This window comes from Gopherus flavomarginatus, chromosome 7 (genome assembly GCF_025201925.1).
Source record: "Gopherus flavomarginatus isolate rGopFla2 chromosome 7, rGopFla2.mat.asm, whole genome shotgun sequence".
Classification (NCBI taxonomy): Eukaryota; Metazoa; Chordata; order Testudines; family Testudinidae; genus Gopherus; species Gopherus flavomarginatus.
Window position 1 is genome coordinate 32,320,528 of NC_066623.1, and position 25,318 is coordinate 32,345,845.

Sequence of the window (25,318 nt, forward strand, 5' to 3'; positions counted from 1 at the left end):
AATCTCAGTGAAATAATAGGTAGATTGTGCCCTGTTTGCAAAATTCAAATTTGTATCCAAACTTCCTCCAAGAGTAAGAGTGGTCAGAACCAGTGTTTAGTTTCTGGCCTGGCACTGAGAGAGTCACACAGCACCAGTGTTTTCCCCAGGAATTAAAATGGGGTGGGATGTTTGAAATTACGGGGGGGGGAGGGAAGGCGTGTCTGGGCTGACGATGGGTGAGACCGTGAGGGTGAAGGTGGGTCATATGGCACCATAGTAAAAACTGAAGAATGTTTCATGACCATTTTATTAGATTTAATTCATGTTTTAAAATCATCACACAAATTAAAGTTGGCTACTCAAGCCTTCTATGAAGCTCAACATCTACATCCTTCTTGGTTTCTTGTTATAATTTTGCACAACTCTGTTAATGAACTTCTTGAATGCAATACGTTCATCTTTGGTGACTTCTCCTGTGTCCAGTACTTCCATTCCTTCAATTGATATGCTCATTAGTTCATTCACATGATCAGACAGAAGACGACTTCTTTGAGACACAAAATTCTATTCAGTGATGAAAAGGAACGCTCAGCTGTAGCTGTTGTGACTGGGAGTAGCAAAAGATGAATTCCTACTTCTTTCATCCCAAGAAACGTAGCACAAAGATCGGGTCAAGCCACTAGTGATGATAAAAAAAAGAAATTGAAGTCAAATCTTCATTCATTCATCGTATGATATTCCATTCTGTGTTCAAATTCTCTAGTCTGTCCTGAGCACATGGCAGCCCCCTTGCTGGTAGTATCTCACTCCACTCAACTGTCAGTGTTTTATAGGACGGGGATCTGTAAAAGCTATTTAGAGGTTGAATAGAATCTAGAAGTCACTTTTGTAGATTTTTAAGAATCAAATCTGTATTTTTTCAGCTGTCTTAACAAACACTTCTTGTCCTCTTCACTTAAGAATTTAATATAAATACCTTCATTAGTCGACTTCTGGACTGAAGTATTTGCTTCCTCAAGTACTTTTTCAATGGGTAGCTCTCTGATTGCTCCAAATGTAGCTTCTGTTGCTGGACAAAGATTTACTACTGTTGTAGCAGATGTCTGGATGGCATTTTTTAATGACCCAAGTGGTTTCAACTATACACTTACAAGAGAGAGAATGACAATAGTCTTCCCTGAATGTAATAGCAAAAGTAATCCACCAGCCTCGCTACTTAGATCCATCCATCTTGGTAGATACTTTCCAAAGCCAGTAATAACGGCTGGATTAATTTTAAGACAACAGCCAAGGATCGCTCATGAGAAAGCCAGAGGGTTTTCCCAGGTTGGACTAATTTGAACTTCAGTCCCAGTGCATCTTCTATATTTTCCAATATATTTAGTCTTTTTGGACACTTGCTGAAAAAATAATATAATGAAGACATTAAATTTATAGCTTTTTTAATGTCTTTTGAAGAGTCTGTAGCTCGTACTAGTGCTAGTTGGAGTAGATGACCTCTGCAGTGTGTATAGGAGAGATAAGGGTTACACTTTTCTCTCTTGTATGCCACCATATCTTCCAGATAAGTTTGCAGCTCCATCAAATGCACAAGCAGCCATCTATCTGGGTCCAATTGACAAGCATTTAACTTTTCTAAGATATGGGTTGTCACAGATGCAGCTGATGTGTTTCTGTAACTTGAACATCTAGAAATGCATCTGCTGGCCTACCACTGACATCAAGGTAACATACACAGTGACTTAATACTTGATGTCCATTTGCATCACTGCATTTATCAGTCATGTATGCACATTTTCTGAATGCGCTGAGCGAGTTTTTCAATTTTCAGCTGTTGAGTCTTTCACTGTTGGACCACATGCTTCTAGCCCATCAGTTGAGTTTCTTGCAGAAAGGTAGTGAGCATTTGCTGGTCTTGTTTGGAACCAATGTTCAACTTCAGGATTAACAAGTGACAATACCCTTAACATTGGCCTCCAGTTTGTAGTGTATGGTATCTCTTGCTTAAATAGAAAGTATGATGCCACAGCCATGTTTGTTCGCATGAACTGCGTTGTGTCTCCAGCATTCTTAACAGCCTCATTAACACTCACCGGTATTATCCTTGGTCAGTGGAGACTCAGAGTTCAAAGGTGCTTTCACATGAGTTCACCTGCCAGGTAGGGGGCAAGAAGGCACCTTGCTCGTTCCTCCAGCTGCTCACTGTTCACTCTGGCCACTCTTGTTCATTGTGCCACCATTCACTCCATCACTCTGTTGCCAGTGGCCCTTCACTGTCACCTTCTGCTGCCACCTGCCACTGTGATCTCTGCTAGTTGGTCTCTTGAGGTTCCACCAGCTCTCAGTGATTTCAGCTGAGCTCTCGGTGGGGGAACCTAGCTGACTGGGCTGTCTCTTCCACAGAAACACTGTCCCACAGCAGGTCTAAGCACTTAGACCTGATTATCAGTGATTTCAGCTGTAGTGATCACTTAACAAAACAAAAGACTATCTATGGAGCCTAATCAGCTCTGTCTTTAAACAGTGGAGAGGGGCAGGTCAAATAGCACTCATGACTCAGGCAGACCGTCAAGCAAAACACCTGTCCCCACCCTCTCTCTTGATGCCCTCAATCAGCACAGGCTACGTACAGTTCTACTGCCCTTTACTCATATAATAAGAATAACATTTCATTACCCCCCACATTCAAGTGGTTTGTAACCCAACCCCAGCCAAAATCTATCACTTGGGCAACACAGCTCTGTTTGCTGGATACCTAGGTAGATTAGGTGTGAATGTAAATAAATTTGGTCCTGAAGCCTTTCTCCCCAGCCCCCAGTTCATCACTAGCTGTCAGGGAGAGCTTTGCTTATGAATCATAATTTGAAATTATTAGGTTGACCAACATCACCAAAATGAATGCACTGACATTGTTATAAAAAACAACAGTTATATAAGGAAGCTAGTCTGTTCATACTTTTCAAATCTATTATACTTTTTCAGATACACGTATTTTATCATACACTTTATATGTTTTTAAATTGTGTATTAATGTTTCAATTTCAATTCAAATCTTCAAACAGTCACTAAATTGGCAACACTGCATGTACCTAGTTCACAAAACTGGGGGGAAGATTTGGGGGGGTTAGGAAATTCCTGCACTGCCCAGTCTCTCTTGAATTTGAGCACTCTATTTAGATCATGATCCTGTAAAGACTTACATGTGTACTTAACTCTATGCACTCTGAATATTCCTGTTGGTCGGTGGTACTGCTTGCAGTAACTGAAGTTAAGTATGTGCTTACGTCTGGGCAGGACCAGGGTGTTGCAAATTTTGGGCAGCAGAGGGCCTCTGATTAGATGTTTGTACTGTGGCGGACCTTGGGGGACCCTGATCTTGACTGGGAACTCTAGCACCTAGAATGCAGTAGTATCTATTGTATAATAACTCTAACTCTGCACACTGTTCGTTGGTGTCAGTGAGGAAATTGGAGTGCAGGTTGAAGAACAGAATTTCACCCAGTAGTTGCTGCTCTTTTTTTCCCTTCATTTTCTTTCCCACCCCCATAGGTAATGACTGGGCTCATATGAAAATAGCCAGCAGTGTAACCACCTCTCTGCCAAGCCGTACATTGTCTCCATATTTGTATACAGTTCCAGTTTATTCTACAAGCTCATTTACAGCTATAGCACTAATAATGTACAAATGACATTGTCTTACTGGCTTCTCAATTTTTTATTCATCAAAAGCAACCAGTGTATTTCTCAGAACAAGCCTAGAATTACCCCCCACCCCCTCCAAAGAAAAATGGACATAAAAGGTAATATTCATTTTCCCTGGAGTTCACACTGGCTTGTAGATATTAGATAACTAATAGGAATTAAAAGGACAAGCAGCCTATTTAACACACAGTCCCAATTTATTTTTTCTTTCCTTAGAGCATTGATTATTTTTTTAAAGAGGGCTTTTTTCGTGTTCACACGGCACAGGCAAATTAGTTCTTCTGCGAATATTGCTGAAAAGGGAGCTAATATGTGACAAAAATGTGCAAAGTGAAATGTGCAACACTTCTGTTTTCTGTTAATTAGAAACTTGAGATGTCTCATTACTAAGAGAGCTTCAGGTTTCTGTTCTTTGAAGCAGGCAATTTTCCAATCAGACATAATTACTGAGGAAAAGCTCTTTGGCTGGATCCATTAAGCTTCTCCCTTTCCCCCGCTCCCCAATATCTTGGTCTGGGAGGCAGTAAAAGATATGGCAAAACTCCAATAATTACCTGAATGGAAGGCATTTAATAGTTTTATAATGTACCTTATTGAAAGTTATTAAATCTGCCATGCTGGGCTTTCCAATTTACAGCTTTTTCAAGCACAGGAGAACTTCAAAAACTCTCAGTACAGCAGGGACAGCGTTGCTTTCCAAATACATGTTAGTTAATTATCCATTTATGTTGACATCAGACATTATTCATGAATCTTGCCTATAAAGCACTTGCCTTTGAATGGTATTCTGGAAAGACTGTTGAAAGTAGCCCCCCTCCCTCTTTTTAAAATACAGATTGTCTGGTTCAGTATCAGTTTTGTATCATCATTTGCTCTAGTCGTTTAATGACTTTAAACAAGTTTTCTGGTGGTTGGTTACTTCCGATCCATTAGCCCTTTGTCTAGTGGTGGTCTGCTCCGGTAATGCTCCTGCTGTTATAACTCAACGGTCTGGAGAGGATTCTCAGCTCATGTTATCTGGTGTAGCTCCACTGAAGTCCATCAATGAGTTATGCTGATTTACAGAAGCAGCTGAGAATCTGGCCCAGGGTGCTTTTGATGACATAAGAGCTTTTGGGGGGTAAGAGTGAATCTTTCCAGGCCAGGATCTGCATTCACTTATTTATGGATTCAAATGTATTTAAAATGAACCCATTCAAGTCATGTGCCAGTGTTGTCACCCGAAAAGTGCAAAAATCATAGTCAGACCTTCCCCCACCCTCAAATCACAGGTTGATAAACCTCACTATTTTTAAGTCAAAGCAAAAATTGTTGGATTCTTTGTTTTTTTCTTCTGGTTTCTGAGCAGTTTGGTTTCCTGGAATTTTTAAACTTTTCTCTACAGCCATGAGGGCTAGAAATGTAGATCTTTTTTCTTTTTAAATGGAAGCTGAAATGCACATGCAATCCCTTGATTCCAGCAGCTGGGAGTTTATGAAGAGCACCGCATACCCTGTGACTTGCAGTAAAGTCACAAGTTAGCAGCAGTGCATGCACAGCTCTCATTTCTTTCAGAGTCTACCATTCACTGCTGACCAAAAGACCTATGCACACTTAAGTCCTATTGTGAAGGTTTCACTGATTTGTGCTGACTCTCAGAATAATTTCTGTAAAAGCAGCAAAGAATCCTGTGGCACCTTATAGACTAACAGACGTTTTGGAGCATGAGCTTTCGTGGGTGAATACCCACTTCCTCAGATGCATGTAATGGAAATATCCAGGGGCAGGTATATATATGTGTGCTAGCAAGCAAGCTAGAGATAACGAGGTCAGTTCAATCAGGGAGGATGAGGCCCTGTTCCAGCAGTTGAGGTGTGAAAACCAAGAGAGGAGAAACTGGTTCTGTAATTGGCAAGCCATTCACAGTCTTTGTTCAATCCTGAGCTGATGGTGTCAAATTTGCAGATGAACTGAAGCTCAGCAGTTTCTCTTTGAAGTCTGGTCCTGAAGTTTTTTTGCTGGTCCTGCAGTTCATTCACCTGCACATCCACCAATGTAATATACGCCATCGTATGCCAGCAATGCCCCTCTGCTATGTACATCGGCCAGACTGGACAGTCTCTACGGAAAAGGATAAATGGACACAAATCAGACATTAGGAATGGCAATATACAGAAACCTGTAGGAGAGCACTTCAACCTTCCTGGCCACACTATAGCAGACCTTAAGGTGGCCATCCTGCAGCAAAAAAACTTCAGGACCAGACTTCAAAGAGAAACTGCTGAGCTTCAGTTCATCTGCAAATTTGACACCATCAGCTCAGGATTGAACAAAGACTGTGAATGGCTTGCCAATTACAGAACCAGTTTCTCCTCTCTTGGTTTTCACACCTCAACTGCTGGAACAGGGCCTCATCCTCCCTGATTGAACTGACCTCGTTATCTCTAGCTTGCTTGCTAGCACACATATATATACCTGCCCCTGGATATTTCCATTACATGCATCTGAGGAAGTGGGTATTCACCCACGAAAGCTCATGCTCCAAAACGTCTGTTAGTCTATAAGGTGCCACAGGATTCTTTGCTGCTTTTACAGATCCAGACTAACACGGCTACCCTCTGATACTTGACACCATGCAAGGCACTGCATTTAGCCGTATGGAATGGAAATCCATCAACCTCATGAAGAAACTTGCACAAATACAGACAGATATCATCTTCCTTTCCAAATGCAAACGGATGGACATCATACCAAATGGACTAAAGGTAAAAAATCCACTGCTATCTACATACTACACAGACCACAGTGAGAGATTATGTCATACTCTATCAAAAAAACTGAGGAACCACCTGATCAGCATCCTATACAGCAAACAGGAAAACATCAAAAAAGAGCTCTCCAACCTGGAGACTCTCATTAATAACCAAACTTCTATACAAACGGACTTCACTAGAATAAGACAGGAGATCTACATTACTCACTTCACCTCTCTTCAAAGGAAAAAGGACTGTAAGCTGTCTAAACTCCTACCTGCCACATGGGGCCACAACAGTGGTACCCCTAACCCACCCAGCAATATCGTCAATCTATCCAACTACACACTCAGCCCAGAAGAAAAGTCTGTCCTATCTCGGGGACTCTCTTTCTGCCCTGCCACCCCCACCAACATGATACAGTTCTGTGGCGATCTGGAAGCCTACTTTCGCCGTCTCCGACTCAAAGAATACTTCCAGGACAACACTGAACAGTGCACTGATACACGGGTGCCCTCCCACCAACAGCACAAGAAAAAGAACTCCACATGGACTCCTCCTGAGGGTCGAAATGACAGCCTGGACCTATACATTGAATGCTTCCGCCGGCGTGCACAGGCAGAAATCGTGGAACAACAACATCGCTTGCCTCACAACCTAAGTCGTGCAGAACGCAATGCCATCCACAGCCTCAGAAACCACCCTGACATTATCATCAAAGAGGCTGATAAAGGAGGTGCCGTTGTCATCATGAACAGGTCTGACTATCAAAAGGAGGCAGCCAGACAACTCTCCAATACCAAATTCTACAGGCCACTTCCCTCAGATCCCACTGAGGAATACACTAAGAAACTACAGCATCTACTCAGGACACTCCCTACACTAACACCGGAAGAAATCAACATACCCCTAGAGCCCCGACCAGGGTTATTCTATCTACTACCCAAGATCCACAAACCCGGAAATCCTGGACGCCCCATCATCTCGGGCATTGGCACTCTCACTGAAGGACTGTCTGGATATATGGACTCTCTACTCAGACCCTATGCCACCAGCACTCCCAGCTATCTCCGCGACACCACTGATTTCCTGAGGAAACTACAATGCATTGGTGACCTCCCAGAAAACACCATCCTAGCCACCATGGATGTAGAGGCTCTCGACACTAACATCCCACACACAGATGGAATACAAGCTGTCAGGAACACTATCCCTGATGATGCCACAGCACAACTGGCTGCTGAGCTCTGTGCCTTTATACTTACACACAACTATTTCAAATTTGATGACAATATATATCTCCAGATCAGTGGCACTGCTATGGGCACCCGCATGGCCCCACAATATGCCAATATCTTCATGGCCGACCTGGAACAACGCTTCCTGAGCTCTCGTCCACTCACACCCCTTCTCTATCTACGCTACATTGATGACATCTTCATCATCTGGACCCATGGGAAGGAGACTCTGGAAAAATTCCACCATGATTTCAACAGCTTCCACCCCACCATCAACCTCAGCCTGGACCAGTCTACACGGGAGGTCCACTTTCTTGACACCACGGTGCAAATAAGTGATGGTCACATTAAAACCACCCTATATCGAAAACCCACCGACCGCTATGCCTACCTTCATGCCTCCAGCTTCCATCCCGGGCACATCACACGATCCATTGTCTACAGCCAAGCACTGAGGTACAACCGCATCTGCTCTGACCCCTCAGACAGAGACCAACACCTACAAAATCTCCACCAAGCATTCTCAAAACTACAATACCCGCACGAGGAAATAAGGAAACAGATCAACAGAGCCAGACGTGTACCCAGAAGCCTCCTACTGCAAGACAAACCCAAGAGAGAAACCTACAGGACTCCACTGGCCATCACATACAGCCCCCAGCTAAAACCCCTCCAACGCATCATCAAGGATCTACAACCCATCCTGGACAATGATCCCACACTTTCACAGGCCTTGGGTGGCAGGCCAATCCTTGCCCACAGACAACCTGCCAACCTGAAACATATTCTCACCAGTAACTGCACACCACACCATAATAACTCTAGCTCAGGAACCAATCCATGCAACAAACCTCGATGCCAACTCTGCCCACATATCTACACCAGCGACACCATCACAGGACCTAACCAGATCAGCCACACCATCACTGGTTCATTCACCTGCACATCCACCAATGTAATATACGCCATCGTATGCCAGCAATGCCCCTCTGCTATGTACATCGGCCAGACTGGACAGTCTCTACGGAAAAGGATAAATGGACACAAATCAGACATTAGGAATGGCAATATACAGAAACCTGTAGGAGAGCACTTCAACCTTCCTGGCCACACTATAGCAGACCTTAAGGTGGCCATCCTGCAGCAAAAAAACTTCAGGACCAGACTTCAAAGAGAAACTGCTGAGCTTCAGTTCATCTGCAAATTTGACACCATCAGCTCAGGATTGAACAAAGACTGTGAATGGCTTGCCAATTACAGAACCAGTTTCTCCTCTCTTGGTTTTCACACCTCAACTGCTGGAACAGGGCCTCATCCTCCCTGATTGAACTGACCTCGTTATCTCTAGCTTGCTTGCTAGCACACATATATATACCTGCCCCTGGATATTTCCATTACATGCATCTGAGGAAGTGGGTATTCACCCACGAAAGCTCATGCTCCAAAACGTCTGTTAGTCTATAAGGTGCCACAGGATTCTTTGCTGCTTTTACAGATCCAGACTAACACGGCTACCCTCTGATACTTGACAGAATAATTTCTGTTGGCCAAAATATCTAGGGTTCTATATGTATTGGCAATATCTGTTAATTATGTCATGCACAATTTTTCCAGGGCTTTGATTTGGAATAGTGCCTAAAAAAATTTTCAACCATTAAAGGTTGATTCTTTTGTCATAAGTGACACTTATTCTGTCTGGAATCAATTGCTGAACTTTTTGGCATTGCAGAGGCATACTCAATCTGAGAGTGAAAATAATGTTATGAGCTGGATGAAACCTTGTTATGGGATTGAGACTGATAAGTCTCAACTCACCTTACATTTGATATAGGTAGCATTTATGCTTACAGTTCAGACAAAAGGAATGTGTAAAATATACCCAGCAGCTTTTGCTGAATATTGTTTTGGTGTGGGTATTTGGGGGAGGCAATGCACACACAAACTGAGAACAGACAATACTGAAGAGAAAGACAGCCACTAGCAGCAGCTGAAGGCACTGTGGCTGACCTTGGAAGAAAGCTGGGGAGGGTTTTTTGGGGTTGGAGTATAGGCTGAAAAAAGGTTTCTTGGTGCTGTGAGCAAAATAAGCTGTTTACTGTTATCTGGGTCCTTCTGTGGTCAGAGATGCAGGACTTTGTATGTTTGTGTAAATAAAAGAAACTGCATCAAAGAAATCTCTGACTACCACCAATTTCTGCTCCTAACTGTAATGCTCCCAGGGCAACTCACATCTGCTCACATCAAACGGGGTAACAATATTTGTTGAATCCCAGGCCGTGTTGACAAGCTGGGAAGCAGGGCACTCTGAAGCAATGCAAACGAAATGAGCCACTTTTGGTTGACACAGTATAGTAGATTAGATTGTTCTTACCTGTAATTTAATATTAAATTCTAACTGATCCCTCTAACACTCTAAAACCACAAATGGTATGCACAGGAAGCACTCTTTTGCTGTTAGTCTTTGCACTTGCATACTCTAGTTGAACCTGTTTTTCTCTAATCCCTTTAGGCCTCAACCCTACTCTTGTAAGCCCTACGGTAAGATCACCACAGAAGGGGTCCCATCTGGTATATTGTGATGAAAATGTACAAACTTGGAAACTGAAAGTTGGTCAGGGAAATTGGCTATGCTGATTGGGAGCTGTGTTGGGGGAGTAAGGCTCTGGGAAATATTCTGTGAGAATTTAAGCCCTGGCCTAGAGTTGATGAGGTTTGGGTTCAATTCCCTCATTTACCACAGACTACCCACATGACACTGGGCAGGTCACTCAGTTTCTCTGGGCCTCCATTCCCTCTCTGCTAAATGGATGTACTTCCCTACCTCACAGGGGTTTTGTGCGGATGAATAATTTAACAGATTGTGACTCACTAAAAGATTCAGATGGTGTTTGAAGGACAGCTGAGTTTATAAGATAAGCCACTTTCTTAAATAAGTGGCAGAAAGTGAAATTCAGACCACACCTTCCATGCAGGCAGCTGGGGAGCTGCCATTTTGATGTTCCCAAAAGAAAATTTTAAACAAAATTGAATTTTTCCTGTGAAATTTTGATTTTGTGAAAAGGACACTTTCCATCAGGAAATCGTGATGGAAAATTCCTGACCACCTCTACTTGGCACCCAGTGTGGCTCCTACCCAGCAGTCCTCAGTGGGAAGTGAGGGGTGCTGGACACTTTTGAAAATGAGCTTGCTTATTTTGGTGCTTAAACATGGATTGAGGTACCTAACTTGCAGGACCCAAGTCAACAACATTGGCTTCTGAATAATATAACTGCCAGAACTCCAGTAAATGGCTGTGTGTGCAGGTTCCTATTCAGGTCATTTCTCCCACACACCAGCCAATGTGCTGTCTCCGTCAGGGAATTGTACATAAACAATCCCATTGGTGCCACTGTAGTTACAATTAATCTCACCACCTTTCTTGTCTGTGAAAACTGCTCCTTCAGACTGGGGCTGAAAAGGCTGAGTTCGACACTGGGAGAGTGGGTCTTAGTTGCTTGACATGCTAAAGGAAGCTTATTTGAAAATATTGACCCTGTCTCATAAAAACAAGGGGACAATTCTTCCAAATGAGTTAATGGAGTCATGCTGATTTATGCCAGCTCAGGGTGCTGGCCCACATGCTTAAATGACTGTGTTAACAGTCCATGAAGTTCACAGGCATTTCTTGATCTTCCTAACTAACCCAACTTGATACTAAGCTAAGTGTAACTTCAGGGACTGACTATTAACCCCCTTCAGCATGTTCCCATCTCAGATATTTATTTCAGTATGGATATTGATTCTGGATCATTACCATTTTGAGTACAGTCGTATAGGAGAGAACAGAAAACAAACAATATAGATTTAGGATGCCACAGAGTTCATACAAAGCCATGTTTCCTTTAGACAACCTCTCTCACCTACTGAGTCCTAACTATCACAGGATGGACTCTTAGCTATTAGTCTTAAGGTGGCATCGAGTGAGAATTCTTTCCTCTCTCTAGGTGGTATATGTTGGTAAAATCTTTTAATAGGAATACGGTATTTGTTTGTCCTTATAGCTAAATGCATCTTTTCTGTTAATCTAGTTATTTTGTGAGTTTTCTGTATTATGCCAGAGTTATGTCCAAAAGGGTCTTTAAAGGGATAGTAGAATTTGCAAACACAATTTAATTTTCCATTCAAACTAGCTGCTTTCAAACACAGTTAAACCTTTTTATTGTTTGGAAAGAAATTTGTGTATTTTGCATTAGCTCCTCAAATAAAGCACTCAGCCCTGATACACAAGTGATACCACTTTCTGCTCCATGGTTGTTATTTCACTGTCAGCACTCTTTGGCATCAGTGCCTCTACTTTTCTTCTCTATTTTTGCTCTGCTGCAGGAGTTCTAATGGCTTCAGAGGGTGTTGTCCTGTGTATGAGCTCAGGGCCTCTGGAGTTGACTTTAATGAGCTCCTGTGCTAGAAGCTCTGAGTCCAAGAGAAATCTCAGTTCAAAAGAATTTCAAATATGGTTATAAAACAGATGCAATTGTATGAATTAATTTCATAACAGGAGTGCCAGATAATGGTTTAAGTTTACAGCGGTGTGATGCCAGTGAACTAACAGACTTGATGTCAATGGATTTACTTTGGATTTAAACCAGTGTAACTGACATCAGAATTTGGCTTCCTAATCAAGAATGCACTTGTATGCGGATGGGTGCTGATAGGATAGATTAATTTTTGAGCTGCGGTTTGAAGCAGGGACAAGCAATCAATCTCATTTTGTCTAATGTTGAACTTCTTCCCATGTGGTTTTTTTAAACGCATTGTTTTTCTAACTGTAGAGAAATCTATGCCATGCATTTAGTGTTAGAAGAATAATCAAAATAAGCAAGGGTGGCACTTGGGGCACAAATTGTCTTTCCTTAGATTTTTCTCTTCCTCCATTGTTTGCTTCAGGCTTTGTTAATCTATTTTTCACCCTGATTTCTTCTTTTTCTTTTGAGCCTTTCCATAGGGGAAATCAAATCCAACAGCATTCAGATTGTAGTAAGACTTGTAACTCCACGATATTGGAATACAGTCAGAAACTAAGGAGAAACCTCCTTTAATGAACATGAGCCATTCAGAAACATCCACAGTAGCACAAAAATAACATCTAGGGGTTGAACCAAATGTTTGACAGATCAGCCTCTAAATCTCAGTCCACTGACTTTTATTTAAAGGTTCAGAACTTAGGCACAATAGGTAATTTTCAGTCCTGTTCAGGGATCCAGCAGAATGTACTTAAGGGCATAGAGAGGAGGCAATGTTGTCTAGTAGACAGAATACTGGACTGGGCCTCCAGGGACCAGAGTTCTGGTCCTAGCTCTGCCATTAGTTTCCTGGGTGATCTTGGGCAAGTTATTTCACTTCCCTGTGCCTCAGTTTCCCCATCTGTAAAACAGGAATAATTATCCTTTAGTCCATTGTGAAGCAATTTGAGTTTTATAGAAGAAAATTACTATGCAAGAGCTAGGTATTACTATAGTAATCATAATTAATAAGCCTTGTGCTTTTCAGACTTTTCAACAGATGTGAATTTCACTCAGTTTGCCCATTCGCAGTTTGAAACATACTAAAGCATCACCAGTGGCCTCCCAGGCATATAGGACAATTTTCTCTTGTTTCTTTACACCACTGTAAGTTTTAACACCACGTAGTAGAATTAAAGCCATTTATGCCATATTTTCTATAAATCACATTAGATCTCAGAAAACCAAATCCACTGATTCACCATGAAAAAGAGGAGTTCTCAGGACTCCTTTTTAATTCAGTATAGCTGTGAAGAAGTGGAGAGCTTTGTGTCAGCTTCATTTCTTGCAAAATAACCCCAAAACTGGGGGAAAAAATCATAATTGCGGTGTCTGGAATAAATCCATTCAGTGTTTTCCCTGGTTAAGAGGGTGAGGGTCAGACAGATTTTGCTGGGGTTGAGTTACAAGCAGAGAGATTGACACAATAACCGCTAACATATCTTTTGAGAGGGAAGGAGAAGGAGGCAGAAAGCTGCATTGATAACAGAGAGTGAGAAGACATGAAAGAGAGCTAGGTGCCTGCCTCCCATTGACTTTAAATGGAAGTCAGTCTAAATTAGACTGTAAACCCCTTGGGGCAGGGACGGTCTTTTTGTTCTGTTTGTATAGCACCTAGCACAGTGGAGTCCTGATACATGACTACAGCTCCTAGGTGCTACTGCAATATAACTAGCAACTCCCATAAACCCCTGCTAAAAGCCTATCCTTTAATAGCTGGCTCCAGATTCAATGTGAATCTCACACCTGGGCACCAGCCTTGTCTCCCACCCCATCCCCCCAGGCAGTTAGCATGAGGCAGGGCTGATGGTGGTGTTGACAGGGCTTTTTGCTGGGAGAGGTATAAGTTACAGCTAGTGCTTCTTATGAACCCTTGCAATAGAGACTGCTGTGGGAGAATGTGCTGAATCAGCACATCTCCTTGCTGCCTTGTGGTCATTGTGGTCCTGAATAGTGCCACTCCAGTGGAGGAGAGAGTGCAGTCAACCACCTCCTTCCGAGTGGACTCTCCTTTACCAGGGGTCTCTGCCACCATGGGCTGGACCCACGTTCATCAGTATTCTAAAGCATCTCTGTACTAACATCATGCGCAGTCCTAGTGCAGTGGCAGTCACTCTTTGGAGTATTTGATAGCCAACTAAAGAGCTCTAAAATTCCACTCTGTCTTTAGCAGGGCAGATTTTTCACTCGTAGAAGGAGGCTGAACCGGAGGGGATTCACCCCTTGGTGTTCCAACACAGAAGAGCAGCTTTAAGGTATAGCTGGCATTTCATAGCAGTCTCACATATGGAACTTGCTTAGAGGATTGTTTCAGAGCATTATCTGAATGCTCTGACCAGACCCCTTTCCCTAACAGCCCCGCCTATTTCCTGACTTCTGTTAGTCTGCTCTCTGTATTGTGGATATCTGCTTTAAATCCCAGTCTGAGCAAATCTTCTGCCCCAGGAGACCTGGATCCTTGGATCATGGTGGTGTAAGGTTGTTTAACTGGTGGGAAAATGTTGAGTGTGGACACATACAGACTGATTTCTTTATGTGGAACCATATTCTGAAAACCAGATTTCTTTGTCAATATGCATACCTAAAAAGAGAAATTTCCAGATTAGCATATTTCACATGCATTTAGCAATTTATATTGGGCTAAGATTTAGTTGCAAATATACACAGAAATTGGCAAGGGCGCCAAATGAGTTATAATATATTTATTTACCAAATGTTGAAGGTGAGAACGATTCATACACAGGGAATTAAATGATTATACCTAATATGCACTGATAGGTTAACTTTTAGCACGTGACTAGTCACATTGACTTCAGTGCGACAACTTGCAGGCTTAAAGTTAAGCATATGCTTCAGTGTCTTGTTGGATCAGGATTGGAGTACTCTTCACCTTTATAGGTCTGAGCTGTGGATGAAAAGCAAGTGACAACCTTACAGTTTGGTCTGAGGATATTAGTTACATATGCAGAGAACATTAGATGTGCAAAACATTCACACCAGGCCACAAACCCTATCAAACTGGTCAGAAGGAATCTGTTCCTGTGAAACTAGGAAAGGATGATCGCACAGCAGGAAAAATCTGTCAGTTGTGCTCAAAGTCCTTAGCCATTCTCACCTAATAATCATCCTTTCTCTCTAAACAATCCCCATGACCCAGCTCCTGACCTGACTTTGTGTTTCTCAGTGAACCTGTGGCAGAGAAAAAAACATGGACATAGATCCAGATACTGAGGTCTCCAGGTTAATTTACTGAATGCACAGCACAAATATCAAATAATCAGTACTGGAGTAAAATTAATTAGAATTATCACCTGTTTCTGCAGTGCTTACTTATCCAAGCATTGTCATATGTCACTGGACCTAATTGTGGGAGTAAGGACAGCTGTTGTGAGCTAAAGGTTGCAAGAATAGACCCTTCATTTGTAGTTTTTGCTTGTGAGTTGAAATTGGGGGTGGCTGTTGATATAGCATTCACTGATTTTAAATTAAGGTTTCCTTATGTATTGCATGTATCAGAGGGGTAGCCGTGTTAGTCTGGATCTGTAAAAGCAGCAAAGAATCCTATGGCACCCTATAGACTAACAGATGTTTTGGAGCATGAGCTTTCGTGGGTGAATACCCACTTCATCAGATGTATTGCAATGATTGAGAGCATCATGGTGGTTCTTTCAGTGGCTGTGTACTGCACTGCAGCTGGTTGGGAAATGCTTTTTTCCTCCATTTCAAATTTTGATGACAATGAAAAAAATGTTAATGTTTGTCAAAACTTTTCATAATGATTTGGGATTGTTTCACTGATAACTGCAATATTTACATTTTGGTTTTTGATACCCCCCTCAAAACAGAAAAAAAAATCATGTCAAGCGGACACTTCTAGCAGAAATGTCCATTTTGACAGAAAAAAAACAATTTCCATAAAAAGTTTTGAGCAAAACTTTTGAGCAGCTCTACGTCGTGCCCAGTGGAAATGAAGACATGCCCAGTTATAACTGAAGCAGATGCTACTTTGCTACGTATTCTTTATAGTATAAACTTAGCAAAATGGGAAAATACTAGAGCTGTCAATTAATTGTGGTTAACTCATGATTAACTCAAAAAATTAATTGTGATTAAAAAAATTAATCACTATTAATTGCACTTTTAATCACACTGTTAAACAATAGATTACTCATTGAAATTTATTAAATATTTTTGGATGTTTTTCTACATTTTCAAATGTATTTATTTCAATTACAACACAGAATACAAAATGTACAGTGCTTACTTTATATTATTATTTTTATTACAAATATTTGCACTGCAAAAATAACCAAAAGAAATAGTATTTTTCAATTCACATCATACAAGTGTTGTAATGCAATCTCTTTATAGTGAAAGTGCAATTTACAAATGTAGATTTTTTTGGTTACATAACTGCACTCAAAAAAACAAAACAATGTAAAACTTTAGAGCCTACAAGTCCACTCAGTCCTACTTGTTGTTCAGCCGATCGCTAAGACAAACAAGTTTGTTTACATTTATGGGACATAATGCTGCCTATTTCTTATTTACAATGTCACCTGAAGGTGAGAACAGGTGTTTGCATGGCACTCTTGTAGCTAGCATTGCAAGGTATTTATGTGTCAGATATGATAAACATTCATGCACCCCTTCCTGCTTCAGCCACCATTCCAGAAGACATGCTTCCATGCTGATGATGCTTGTTAAAAAAAAAGTGTTAATTAAATTTGAGACCGAACTTCTTGAGGGAGAATTATGTCTCCTGCTCTGTTTTTTACTCACATTCTGCCATACATTTCATGTTATACCAGCCCTCAGATAATGACCCAGCACATATGATATTCGTTTTAAGAACACTTTCACTGCAGATTTGACAAACCGCAAAGGAGGTACCAATGTGAGATTTCTAAAGATAGCTACAACACTCGACCCAAGCTTTAAGAATCTGAAGTGCTGTCCAAAATCTGACAGGAATGAGGTGTGGCGCATGCTTTCAGAAGCCTTAAAAGACCAACACACTGATGCGGAAACTACAGAACCCAAACCACCAAAAAATAGAATGAACCTTCTGCTGGTGGCATCTGACTCAGATGATGAAAATGACCATGCGTCAGTCCACACTGCTTTGGATTGTTATTGAGCAGAACCCATCATCGCCATGAATGCGTGTCCTCTGGAATGGTAGTTGAAGCGTGAAGGGACATATGAATCTTTAGCGCATATGGCATGTAAATATTTTGTGACTCCGGCTACAGCAGTGCCATGAAAACAGCTGTTGTCACTTTCAGGTGACACTGTAAACAAGAAGCAGCCAACATCATCTCCTGCAAATGTGAACAAACTTGTTTGTCTGAGCGAATGGCTGAACAAGAAGTAGGATTGAGTGGACTTGTAGGCTCTAAAGTTTTACATTGTTTTATTTTTGAATGCAGTATTTTTTACATAACTCTACATTTGTAAGTTCAACTTTCATGATAAAGAGATTTCACTGCATTATTTGTATTAGGTGAATTGAAAAATACTATTCCTTTTGTTTTTTACCGTGCAAATATTTGTAATAAAAAATAAAATAAAGTGAGCCCTGTACACTTTGTATTCTGTGTGGTAATTGAAATCAATATATTTGAAAATGTAGAAAACATTCAAAAATATTTAAATTCTATTCTATTATTCTTTACTAGTGCAATTAATTTTTTTAATTGCTTGACAGCACTAGAAAATACCCTTAAACTCATTCGTGTTCTTCTAATGGCAGTGGGCCTGATCCTGCAAGGTGCTGAGCGCTTCAGCTCCCAATGCAGTGTCTGCAATTGTGAATACACTCAGGATAAGTCCCAGACTCAGTTCAGGCAGACAGCTCTATTGCTGAACCTTACCCTTTTCTGGCCCGCACTATGAAACCCCGGTCATGCCAAAGCAGGTGGTAATCTCTCTAATTACACTGCAATTAGAATTAGCCAGAAGGAAAAAAAGAGGAAACAAGAATATACAATTTCCTAATTAATCAAATCCAAGATAATTAATTAGTTCATTATGGTAGCTCTTGTTAGTTAATTGGTTATTAGTAGTGCTATGCTCCCCTTGATAGCTTTATTTTAAAGAGAAATATTTGTATATTCCTCCCCTAAAGTCACAACAATTCCTATTACGACAGGCCAGCTGACTGATGTCTTATTTGATAATAGGCCATTGCACAAATTTAAGCGGGCCCAGTTCAGGCAATGTCTGGAATTGAAGGTATGGGGAAAAGCAGAAAATATAACTGTATTGCAGAGAGGTTTAGTGCTAATGGTTAAAAGCATTCCTCAAGGCAGCATCTGTCTCCAAAGATCTGCTGGGGAGATCTAGTCAGTCCAAACTGGTGTGTAGACATCCAGGCATACGTGTCTTGTAGTGCAGGAGTTGACTGGTAATCCTCCCCACTTAGAGACTGTTTAAATGTATTTTGTAAATAGCTGCTTGCCTTGTGTGAACTGTAGGAACTTGTTCAAATTTAGTGACTATGGTTACAGCAATGTATGTTAGGTTATTTTTTTATAAATATTTTTTGTCTGTTTTGGCTTTTTGTTTGGCAACACACCACTTGTATGCTCACCTCAGATAATGATACTGACTTCTTTTGTAAAACGCTTTTGAGATCTATAGATGAAAAGGACTAGATAAGAAGTAAGTATTATTATTATTATTTTATTACATTGCTAATGCAGGTGATGTGGTTAGACTTAGAACTATCTATCTTAACTATGCATATGGCCAATATTACCATGATATCTGAGTACCTCACAATTTTTAACAAAAAGAACAGGAGTACTTGTGGCACCTTAGAGACTAACAAATTTATTTGAGCATAAGCTTTCATGGTCTACAGCCCACTTCATCGGATGCATAGAATGGAACTTATAGTAAGGAGATATATATACACATACAGAGAACATGAAAAGGTGGGAGTTGCCCTACCAACTCGAAGAGGCTAATTAATTAATTATTAATTAATAATTAACTCCCACCTTTTCATGTTCTCTGTATGTGTATATATATCTCCTTACTATACGTTCCATTCTATGCATCCAGTGAAGTGAGCTGTAGACCACGAAAGCTTATGCTCAGGTAAATTTGTTAGTCTCTAAGGTGCCACAAGTACTCTTGTTCTTTTTGCAGATACAGACTAACACGGCTGCTACTCTGAAACCAAACAAGTTTTAACGTATTTGTCCTCACAGCACCCTGTGATTTAGGGAAATGCTAGTACCCCATCTGACAGAGAAAGTAAGTGACTTTCCCAAGGTCACAGAGGAATTCAGTAGTAGAGCAGGAAATTGCACCCAGGTCTTGCAAGGCCCAGGCGAGTACCTGAACCAGTAGACTATTCTTCCCTTCTCTTCTGACTGCCGGCCTGTGACTCCTTTTTCTCTTGAAGGAGCTGAACATGCAAATTTAGCATGCAGCAAATGAGTGGATCAGACACAGACTGATGCTTTTCAGGAAAACTAGAAGTGTATACTTGGAGGATCCAGAAATAACCGAGGGGGAACAGAATGGAGCATGACTAAGAGTACGTCTACACAGCAAAACAAAACAAAAAACACAGCAGCAAGTCTCAGCGCCCAGGTTAACTGAGTTGAGTTTGCACTATGGGGCTAAAACTATCAGTGCAATATGCAAGCTTGGGTTGATGCCCTGGTTCCAAACGCTTCTCCCTCACAGTGTTTCAGAGCCTGGGCTCTAGCCTGAGTCAAAACATTATCTTTGTGGTTTTTAGCCCCTTATCATGAGCCCAAGTCAGTTAACCCAGGTTCTGAGACTCACAGCCACAGGGTGGTTTTTTTTCAAGGGAAGATGTATCCTTAAGAGGGAGTTTCAGGCAACTATGACTTATGCAAAGGGGAGAATACCTGCTTCATTACCACAGTGGTTGTGCCTCAGAAATACCTCAGAGAGAGAGAGAGGAGCAGTAGATATATGGTACTGTAATAAAGTAAAGCTAATACAAGTTTAGCGTTTACTACTTAATGCAAAGGAGAAGTGCTCCAAAACAGAGCCCTTTGCACCACCATTCCCAACACATGGTACCAAACCCAAGCTATATGCAATTAGCAACTGCCCAGCTATGGCCCCATGGTGTACTGATGAGTGTAATACATTGGCATGAAGGGTTAATTTTAGCTTCCATAATTCAGTACCATCCAACTGAAACCATCTTTCACCTGAGCTTAGCCAGGCTTTCCATTCAAATAAATCCACTGTGAGATTACCACACTGGTATTAGTACCCAGAGCTCTGCTAATGTACCTGCTTCTGAAGTCTCACAGTGACAAAATATGCTGTTCTGTATAGGTTCTTATACATTTTTACATAGGTTCCCTCACTGTAGTATTGAAGCGTCCAATCAAAGCCAGATCCTCTGCTGGTATAAACTTCATTATAGTCAATAGTGTCCAAGCAATGGGCACTGCCATAAGCAAATAATAAGCAAAATCCTCAGCTTTACAATAAAGATTAACATATTGCATTTCCAACTCCATGAACTGTCTAGTACTTCCTCAGTGTTCAACTACTCCATAAACTCATTGAATAAATATTCGAACTTCCTCTTCACATTTACTTTCTGAAGTTGCTTAGGTGTATGGGATGTTTGGGGGATCATCCAGACCAGTAAGGGGTTCTGTCCAGGGACAGATCAACCTTTTATGGGCCCCAGTGCCCGAACCGAGTCCCCCACCTGTGCCAGGGCTCCTTCTGAGTGTGGGGTTGGTGCCACTGTAAACCCAGTACTGGTTCTGTCACCACCTGCCTTGTGACTTTGGATGCCTTAGCGCTACTGACAGCAGTAGCCAGCCCACAAGCATAAAGGTCTCACCCTGACTTCCACCAGCCCAGTTCCTCCTTGCAGGGTAACCTTAACAATGCTTTCAGTCCAGAGTCTCCCCACATCTGTATACCCTGAGTTCTTAACTACCAGACTCTTGGATTTTTTCCCCTTTGGTTTGTCAGCTCTGAAGGAGTGAAACTTTTACGCCAGCTATCAGTTCACTTTAGCACACACACTCCACAAAATTTGCACACCTGCTTGGGGTAAAAATAAACAAGAAGTCTATTTAATAAAAAAGCACAGTTTCAGAAATAACGTAAGTAAAAGCAAACACATACAAGTGACGCAGAAAATAAACATAAAGATGCAACTTCAGGTTTCTGTATTAGGTAACTGATATTAGGAAAGGGAATTCATCTGTCTCCTCTGAACACTTTACACATGTATTCTCTGTCAAAGAGGGGATGCAGCATTTCATTTTGTTGCCAGTCACCCAGTTTTGTGAGATCCTTTTGTAGCTCTTCCCAGTCTGCCTGGGACTTAACTATCCTGAGTAGTTTTGTATCATCTGCAAATTTTGCCATCTCACTGTTTACCCCCTTTTCCAGGTCATTTATGAATAGGACTTGGCCCTGCACGGATCCCTGGGGGACACCACTATTTACTTCTCTCCATTCTGAAAACTGACCATTTATTCCTACCCTTTGTTTCCTCTTTTAACCAGTTACCAATCCATGAGAGGACCTTCCCTCTTATCTTAACTTCAGTTGTCTGTCATTTATTTTTTCCTGGTTTGTACAATCCTAGGTGCTTGGAGCTCCACTCATCTGGTTGGGGAGGCAGCACCTCCTTGCCTGACTGGCCACTGCCCTGTTGTGAGGTTGGAGCTGAATGTTGCAACAAAATTATGAGCACAGTTTTATATCTACATAAATACATGGATTCATAACCACAGTCTATGCACATAGCTTATAATGACCATCTAGTTCAAAACATTACAAGGTTTCATAACAGATCTTATTAGACATATTTTTGTACACAACATTGTGTAAACCAGTTGTAATTAATGCTTATTCTTTGGAGGTGCAGACTCCTTCTTTTGTGCCTTGGTCTGTCTGGACCCTGATTGTCACAGTGTGTGTTTGAATGGTAGATCCAAGATGATGTACTGAATAGATGCTGTTTCTCTCCTAACTAGTACTCTAGATGACATTGTATTGTACAGTAGGACATATAGATATATATTTTAGTTTATACTATGGTCTATACAATTCTAAATATTAATGGTTATTCATGCTTGGATGTGTGTATGTTCATATCCTAACTGCTAAGGACTGCGTGTTTGACATTCAGAGGAAGATATGTTAGCACAAATCATTTTATTTTTGAAATCTGGACAACTAGACTCTTGAAAATATCCTTCCTGCTTAGACCAGTTATGTAGTAGAATCCATGCCAATTTGCCCATGTGCAGAATCAAATGTGTTTCCACAGTTCCTTGTTTGATGATATTGAAGCTGATAATTGCCTAGGGAATGGCATCCTTTCTGGAATTTGATGTTTTGTGAATCTTGCAAATTATTTTTGGTTCCTAAAACTGGTTCAGATTAAAATTTTAAAAAATATAATTGTGTATTTCTTCCAGAATAATTCCTTTAAAAGTTTACTTAAAGAATTCTTTCTAATAGCAATCTGTGCTATGCATCCATATAGATGGAGGAATGCTGAAAGGTGCTCAATATTTTGGATATTGGCTAATCATGAGGACAGAAGGAATAACAGTATAAAAGAACCCTCAGACAAGTTGGAACAAGTGGTTGATCTCACATGCATTGATAGACACTGTATATTTTTCTTTGGAATTCTTCTTTCTCCTCTTCATTTCACTGTTTCCAGCCTAAACTGTTTTTGACATAACCGTTTGCAGAGCAACTTGGGAAGACATACATTTCAAAAAGTGAAAAACTCTCAAGTTGATCAATTTCTATATTAAAAAATACCGTGTCTAAATCACTCCAATTTTGCCAAAATATTCTCATCTCACTGGAGATTGCACTTGAGAACCCTCTGAGGGACTGGTTTAGTTGTACAGGTTAGGTGGTTAAATCTGGCTTACATTGGAAATCTAGTTATGGACTGCTTATTTTTAAAGCCCACTTAAAACTTTCCTTGGTACCTTAGAAATTCTGGCAGTTTAGAAATCTTAGAATTCTGGCAGAATGGGGTTTTATAAACCTGCAGAGTTTGATACCCCTTTTATTAATGTTCTTTGTTACATCAGATTTGGTGGTAAGAGAACTCTCTGATCTATTTTAGAAGCTAATATATTGCATTTATATTTTGAAGAAATAAACCATGGTACTGTGCAATATCAGTGGCCAAAATCTAATCAATAGGCCTAGTTTGACATTTATTGGCCTTCTCATTATGGAGTTATAATGTGCCAAAAAGGTGATAATTAGGGATTTAATTTAATCTGGGGAAACTTATTTTTCCCCTCGTATGTCTACATTGATTTGCCTAGTGCACCCTAAATTTGGTCCCAACATCCCTCATCACTTTCACTTTGTGTATTTATAGAGTAAGCAACTTTTCCTGAGCATGTTAGAGAGGTAGAAAAACTTTATAATAGTAAGACTGATACAACCTTCACCATAGTGAGGTTATTGCCTCTCCATGATCCTCATGGTCATACCAGTCTCGATTTCTGATCCTGAGCATAGGAGCAGCTCTAGTTTACACTTCAAGCAGGAGGTTCCTGAGTTACCTTATGCCAGTGGTTGGTTGGTTGTAGCTCCATTTTGCAATGGCCCTCCTTTCCACAGAACGTCTCCAACACATTCCTTCCCTCCTTCTTATGCCAGGGAGAAAGGGAGTGGCTGGCACAGCAGGTGGTTGTGAGTCGCAAAGCAGCCTTAGAGGATGACAGAATCTGGCACTAGGAATTATTCACTCAGCTCTAATATCAATTGAGAAGCTAAGGCAAGGCTTGCATGGCTAGTAACCATTTCATGGACAAAATAATAGGCTTAAATTTGCAGAGCCAGGTGCAAATCTAGCACCTTTGCCCAACATTAAATTGACTTGAAAAGTTACTTTTTCAGTAAATAAAACTAGGCAATTAGTTGTGAGAGCTGGGAGAGCTAATTTGATCAACTTTCTTCTCTTTGGACGCTGAGGAAAAGTGGTAAATGGTTGCTAGAATTCAGATGAACTTTTTGTGAAGATCTGACTGGGGATAAATCTCATATCAAATGAATTCACTGTAGCGCATGTTTTATCAGTCATTTAACAAAGGAGCTAATCATAATTAGCTACTCATGAATATAAAGTGCTTAAGGATCAAGAAAGTGCTACCCAAGAACTTTTCACTGTGTTTGCAGAGTGTTTTGTATTTTTGATTAACTAAATGATCATCTCCAATACCTCCGGACATAATTTGGCACCACCACTGTGGGTTCTTTTTCCTGTGCCTTGCAAAGCTCAGAACTGCATCAGTACTGATAACTCAAATAGTCTTTCATTTCATCAAAGCACATTCCGTCCGGGGCTGAGCTGTGATCCATTGGTACATCAGTAAAGCATACTCTGGCTTACCCAAACCGATATTTCGTTTAATAATGGAAATTAAGTGATGTTCTATTTTCACAAGAACATGTCTTTGCAATTAATAAGCTTCTGTTTTATCAAACAAGGAGAAAAATGACTGTCCTTAAATGTAAGGTTTTCTTAATGTAGTACATTTTTCTAGCACCAGATTTTTAGAACATTTTAAATGGAGTCACAGATATTACTAAAATCAGTGGCAACAACATAAAATTAATAACTTCTAGTGATAGATATAGAAAACTTCTATATCATAAATCATTCTTCTTACAAGAAAGGCATTGGATACAGTCAGGAATGGCCTTCTCTAATATATCCATTTATAAAAGGTGTCAATTACATAGGAACCTCAGATCTAGAGGAAGCACCCTCTGAATAGGACATCAAGAGCTTTGGCAGGGCTGTCTGTGCTGCTCCTCCTTGTGTTGCCCCTGCTCTGTGGATAAATGAAGGGTTTCACCAACAGTCATGGAGCAGAATGCACTGCAGCAAAAATTACTCAGGCAGCTCTAAAGAGCACAGGCTCATGGAAATCACACTCAAAAAAAGCATTCAAAATGCTAAGTGCTAAATACATCCTTTGGGGAAAAAAAAAACAGCTTGTGATTTTTTTTGTCCAGGGGTAAAAGCAGGACAAGTAGGGATGCAATATGTAACCTACGAGTGGTCCTGTACATGCAGAAGCACAATTGCTTTTTATTTATTTATTT

General features: G+C 40.8%; 1 protein-coding gene across 5 annotated transcripts in view; it reads left to right on the forward strand.

Moving 5' to 3' along the window:
- KCNIP1 (potassium voltage-gated channel interacting protein 1) overlaps positions 1–25,318 on the forward strand; it is a 561,481-nt gene that overhangs the window by 379,831 nt on the left and 156,332 nt on the right. The window contains exon 1 of one of the 5 annotated variants that reach the window (XM_050962846.1): positions 14,418–14,448. The exons of the other annotated variants lie outside the window; for them this stretch is intronic. The gene's annotated coding sequence lies outside the window, so the exon portion shown is untranslated. Of the gene's footprint in view, positions 1–14,417; positions 14,449–25,318 lie in introns of those variants that run through there. 5 annotated transcript variants of the gene reach the window in all.